This window comes from Bison bison, unplaced genomic scaffold (assembly GCF_000754665.1).
Source record: "Bison bison bison isolate TAMUID 2011002044 unplaced genomic scaffold, Bison_UMD1.0 scf7180017848486, whole genome shotgun sequence".
In the NCBI taxonomy this organism is placed as follows: Eukaryota; Metazoa; Chordata; class Mammalia; order Artiodactyla; family Bovidae; genus Bison; species Bison bison.
Window position 1 is genome coordinate 12,289 of NW_011479059.1, and position 6,391 is coordinate 18,679.

Genomic DNA, 6,391 nt, shown 5'->3' on the forward strand with positions numbered 1-6,391 from the left:
AGAAAAGCTCCATAAGAAAGTGATGAATTCAAGGTGCAAAAATGGAAAGAAAAGTAAATGTACTAAGAGAGGTGCTTTTAGTCTCTGGCCTGCAATTGAAGTTTACTGCTGCTGCTCCTGCTGTTAAGTCATTTTGGTCGTGTCCGACTCTGTGTGACCCCATAGATGGCAATCCACCAGGCTCCCCCATCCCTGGGATTCTCCAGGCAAGAATACTGGAGTGGGTTGCCATTTCCTTCTCCAATGCATGAAAGTGAAAAGTCAAAGTGAAGTCGCTCAATCGTGTCCGACTCCTAGTGACCCCATGGACTGCAGCCTACCAGGCTCCTCTGTCCATGGGATTTTCCAGGCAAGAGTACTGGAGTGGGGTGCCATTACCAAGCTTCCTGTAATTTGGCGCCCTGCAAGGTTGAAAAAACTGAAGGCTTCTGTACGCCAAAGGAAGCCATCGACAGTGGTGAGCACAAAGCTGCGGCGTTAGTGGTAAATAAGACTGATACTCTGCTGGACAAATTCTCTGATCAAATTAATAGTGTTTTATTCTCAACAAAATTTATTATTTCATATGTCTGGAAGGTAGAGGCCATTAAATTAAAGGAGAAGAGGAAAATGGATAGAGTGCAAAGATAAGCAGCTAAAAGCCCCAGATTCTCAGGTTTAAAAAGTTTATCTAGACCAGTGCTCCTCCCAAGTGTGGTCCACTGACTGGCTCTCGGTTAATGAATTTTTGGCACTGGTCTGAGAGGAAATAAGAACCTTGAACAGAATGTAAATCAGCTTTGACACTAAGATCACTGTATAGTTCAGCTGGCTTTTAAAAAATATTTTTTAATTGGAGGATACAATATTGTGTTGGTTTCTGTCATATATCAACATGAATCAGCTATAAGTATACATATGTCCTCTCTCTCTTTGAACCTCCCTCCCACCTTCCACCCCTCTAGGTTATCAGAGAGCACCAGGTTTGAGCTCTGTGTGTCAAGCAGCAAATTCCCACCAGCTATCTATTTTATATAGGGTAATGTATATGTTTCAATGCTACTCTCTCCATTCATCCCACCCTCTCCTGCCCCTGCTGTGTCCACAAGTTTGTTCTCTATGTCTGTGTCTCTATTGCTGCCCTGAAAATAGGTTCATTAGTATCATCTTTCTGGATTCTATATACATGCATTAATATATGGTATTTGTTTTTCTCTTTCTGACTTACTTCACTCTGTATAATAGGCTCAGCTGACTTTTTAATGACAAGATTTCCTCAGTGAATGGGGCAGGGTGTTAATTTACATTCTGGTATAAACATCTTACCTTGTCACAGTCTGGAACTTTGAGTATAACTAGTCTAGGAAAGATCCTTGGCTGAGGTGATTCACATATAAATTGGTTAGAAATAAATATGGTAGAAATCTACTAAGTTTTGAGGAATATATTGCCCCCCAAAACCCCAAACCTGACTGGAATAGTTTGTGGTTGTTAAACCCTACAACAATCCCCAGGGTCTTGAACCTGTACCAATAAGAAACAAGGTCCCAAAGCCATGTGGCTTCCAGAAAGGACATCCTTGACAAAGCCCAGCTCAGATGTAACCAGAAGGATAATGGACAAGGAAGAGCTATGAGAAGCAGGGTCAAGGAAAATGGAGGGCAATGGACAAGAGAACTCCTCCAGGACAATTTCAAAGATTTCAAGGGCTGGCAGGTGACTAACCAAAAAATTTATTCCACTGCTGAATTTATTCTACTTCTCTGTTCCTGTTCAGAATGACAATAATTGTTAGGATTTAGAGTTTTGCACTTCTTTTTCTGATTGGAATTTTTGCTTTGATATCCTCTGCCATATGCAAATATGATGGAGAGGACTTCACATAACCCAATTAGATGAGATTACTACCTGTCTTGGGAGGTGAATGAGTGTGTTGCATAATGGGAAGAAGGATGTATACAGATGTTTGGAAGTTAGAGTTAACTAGAGAACAGAATATAAGTTCCTTACCCAATATCCATTTTTTTAAACTAACGGAGCCCAAACTTTTGAGCAGTATTTCCCAGCCTCCCTGGCATATACGCATGACTATATTTCATACTTTGGGTCAAAGGTATAAGGAGAAACTGTTCATTACAACTTCTGAGGATGATTCTTAAAGTGGTGGGTGAGCTGACATTACAGCCATACCCTAAGGATGGTGGTGAGTCATGCCAGTCCTGGACTGCCCACTTCTAGACTTCTTCATGAGGAAAAAAATAATAAACCTCCAATTTGTTTGAGCCACTATTTTCCACTTTCTGTAGAGGAAAACAATAGAGTGGGAAAGACTAGATATCTCTTCAAGAAAGTTAGAGATACCAAGGGAATATTTCATGCAAAGATGGGGTCAGTACAGGACAGAAGTGGTATGGACCTAACAGAAGTAGAGGGATTACGAAGAGGTGCAAGAATACACAGAACTATACAAAAAAGGTCTTCATGACCCAGATAACTACAATGGTGTAATCACTCACCAAGAGCCAGATATCCTGGAGTGTGAAGTCAAGTGGGCCTTAGGAAGCATTACTATGAACAAAGCTAGTGGAGGTGATGGAATTCCAGCTGAGCTATTTCAAATCGTAAAAGATGATGCCGCAAAAGTGTTGCACTCAATATGCCAACAAATTTGAAAAACTCAGCAGTGGCCACAAGACTGGAAAAGGTCAGTTTTCATTCCAATCCCAAAGAAAGGCAATGCCATAGAATGTTCAAATTACTGCACAATTGTACTCATCTCACAGGCTAGCAAAGTAATGCTCAAAATTCTCCAAGTAAGGCTCCAACAGTACGTGAACCAAGAACTTCCAAGTGTTTAAGCTGGATTTAGAAAAAGCAGAGGAACCAGAGATCAAATTGGTGAACATCCATTGGATCATAGAAAAAGCAAGAGAATTCCAGTAAAACATCTGCTTCTGCTTCATTGACTATGCTAAAGCCTTTGACTGTGGATCACAACAAGCTGTGGAAAATTCTTAAAGAGATGGGAATATCAGACCGCCTTACCTGCCTCCTGAGATATCTGTATGCAGGTCAAGAAGCAGCAGTTAGAAACAGACATGGGACAACAGACTGGTTTCAAATTGGGAAAGGAGTACGTCAAGGCTGTATATTGTCACTGTGCTTATTTAACTTATATGCAGAGTACATCATGTGAAATGCCAGGCTGCATGAAGCACAAGCTGGAATCAAGATTGCTGGGAGAAATATCAATAGCCTCAGATATGCAGATGACACCACCTTTTGGCAGAAAGCAAAGAAAAACTAAACAGCCTCCTGATGAAAGTGAAAGAGGAGAGTGAAAAAGCTGGATTAAAGCTCAGCATTCAAAAACTAAGACCATGGAATCCAGTCCCATCACTTCATGGCAAATAGATGGGGAAATAATGAAAACAGTAACAGACTATATTTTCTTGGGCTCCAAAATCACTGCAGGTGATGAGTGCAGCCATGAAATTAAAAGATGCTTGCTCCTTGGAATAGAAGCTATGACAAACCTAGACAACATATTAACAAGCAGAGACATTACTTTACTGACAAATGTCCATAGTCAAAACTATGGTTTTTCCAGTAGTCATATATGGATGTGAGAGTTGGACCAGAAAGAAAGCTGAGCATTGCAGAATTGATGCTTTTGGCTATGGTGTTGAAGAAGACTCTTGAGGGTCCCCTGGACAGCAAGGAGATCAAACCAGTCAATCCTAAAGGAAATCAGTCCTGAATATCCATTGGAAGGACTGATGCTGAAGCTGAAACTCCAATACTTTGGCCACCTGATGTGAAGAACTGACTCATTGGAAAAGACCCTGATGCTGGGAAAGATTGAAGGCAGGGGAGAAAGGGACAACAGAGGGTGAGATGGTTGGATGGCATCACCAACTCAATGGACATGAGTTTGGATAAACTCCAAGAGCTGGTGATGGCCAGGGAGGCCTGGTGTGCTGCAATCCATGGTGTTGCAAAGAGTCGGACACAACTAAGCGACTGAACTGAACTGAACCGAATGATCTGTGTTCACTAATTACTTAGCGAAATAGAAATCCAAGTCTATGTGTTGAAAATTGTATTGTTTGCATCAGTTCAATAAGATTTTCATTGAATGCCTAGTGTGTGCTTGGTACTAATGTTCATTGAGAGTAACTTTTGCTGCCCCACTTCCATGCAGCTAACATATACATACACAAATTCCCACATATGCATACACTTTTATGTTTTCCATTGTGTTTGAGTGAATGTCTGTGAAATGATTTCTCTCTTTATTCAAATAAAAGGTTCTTGTTGTTGTTTAGTCACTAAATCCTGTCCAACTCTTTTGTGACCTCATGGGATGACCCAGACAAGAATATTGGAGTGGGTCCATTTCCTTCTCCAGGGGATTTTCCTGACCTAGAGATTGAATGAATCTGTGTCTCCTGCATTGATTGGTGGATTCTTTACCACTGAGCCACCTGGGAAGCTGGGTGATATTATACCACCCCCCAAATGATTATTATCTGGTATGGACTCCTCTGAGACCAGAGCCATACAAAAGGGCAGTTCCCAAGAGTGCTTGGCTGTACTTAACCAGGAATGACTGTGGCAGTCAGTTAATGAGAACATATCCTGAGGTCTAGCCAAAAAGGTTAGATCCTGGGTAATTATTCTGAGCAACGTGAGACAGGAGAGAGGAGGAAAGCAGGGATCCAGGAGACAAAGTGGGCAGTTGCTGAAGGAACAGTAACACCAAGGTACCTAAGAAATTATAGGAACTAGAGTTAGTAAGAGGCTACAAGTATCAAGGTGAGCATCAGACAACATAACTAGCTGGAGTGGAGTTTGGTGTGTGGTTGATAGGGTGGTTCAGGAACACAACTTGAAGAAATAGGAATGTAGATTCAAGCCCCTTTTATGAATGTTTTGCTTCTCCTACCAACACGGGTGAGTCTTAAAGAAACAGACTACAACCACATACAGTAGTATTTTATTGAAAATGAGTATCATGGCAGAATGCATTGCCTATACTTTGTTTTTAACTCCATGACCTTATAGAGTTAGAGCTAGGGTTAGGTTATGGTAGAACAGCACTTGAAATTCTCTGCACAGTTCATGTTCTGATGCAAGATGCTCTGGGAAGCTCTGAAGAAGCTTTGAACTACCCCTCACAAAATTCACGTGGCTTTCATTTCTATGTTTTGTAAGCTTCTCTCTTCCCTGGTGACTCAGACGGTAAAGAATCTGCCTGCAATGCAGGAGACCTGGGTTTGATTCCTGGATTGGCAAGATCCCCTGGAGAAGGAAATGGCAACCCACTCAAGTAGTCTTGCCTGGAGAATCCCATGGACAGAGAAGACTGGCTGGCTACAGTCCATAGAGTTGCAATGAGTTGGACGCAACTGAGCGACTAACACACAAGGCTTTAAAATGTTAAAATAGCTATTGCAACACCAAGTGATGGTGGCTATTCCATAGACAATACCATTTTAGGTGCCTTATAGGTAAAGTCTTTCAAAATGAAGAATAAGGTAATTTCAATTACAGTTTAAGATAGCTTACAAAGAAGTTAGTAGTGAGTACTTGCACTTCAGCCACATGCCACTTGGCTAGCTGCAGTTGGGAGCAAGAAGGGAAACAAAATGTAATTAGAAAAAGACTCCTATTTTCTCCCTTACTGGATACCCTTAAAACTATAACCTGTCAACCTCTAATACACATTTTTTACCTAGATACCTTTGTCTCTCTCTTAATAGGGAATTGGCTCATGTTAATAATAATACTAAAAATAATAGCAACAAATACTTATACACAGCAAACACCATTTTGCTTAATCCTCAAAACTATTAATATCCCTATTTTACAGATGAAGAAACTGAGTGACAGAGAGGTTAGGACTCTTAACCAGAGTCATATGGCTAATAACTGGTAGAGCTGGGATTATGAATTCAAGCAGACAGACAGGTTCCAACGTATATTCTCTTAACCACACTTCTAAGAGGAAATGCAGTCAGAAGAAATACATGATGGAGAAAAGCAAAACAAACACTTGATAAAATAATGGTCTAAAGTCTGAAATAGATTCAGACTGCATTAAAATAGAGTTCAGATGAAATTTAGCAAAAGAGAGCAAGATTACAGATTCTTTGGAGGAAAAAAGAAAGCCTAGACAAAGAGCAGACCAGGATCAGTGCACTGACTGAAGGAACTCAGTATGCATTGTCTCTTAAAGTGAACAAGACTGAACTTTGTGTCTGTTCTATTGATCTGTAACTGTCTAAATGTTCTACAGCTATAGTTTACTCATTGGCACTTCATTAATGTATATATGTGGATTCTAGAAAAATGGTACACACGAGCTTATTTGCAAAGCAGAAATAGAGACACAGATGTAGAAGACAAA